Raw genomic sequence first — 212 nt, forward strand, 5'->3', positions numbered from 1 at the left:
TTTTTTTTAAAGAAATATCTGCCAGTTTAGCTCATATTTCGCAAGACATGACATTAGTAGAATACTTGATGCTACACATTAATATTCAAATATAATGGTTTCTGTGATGAATGAGTTTCATGTGGTTTGGGGAACTCATCAGTGTTAATTACTTATTAGCTACAGCTGAGAACATTTGGGGCCAACAGTTGCACTCCTTCAAATTGTGATTG

Source organism: Morone saxatilis, unplaced genomic scaffold, assembly GCF_004916995.1.
Source record: "Morone saxatilis isolate NCDOM2014 unplaced genomic scaffold, NCSU_SB_2.0 Contig9, whole genome shotgun sequence".
Classification (NCBI taxonomy): Eukaryota; Metazoa; Chordata; class Actinopteri; family Moronidae; genus Morone; species Morone saxatilis.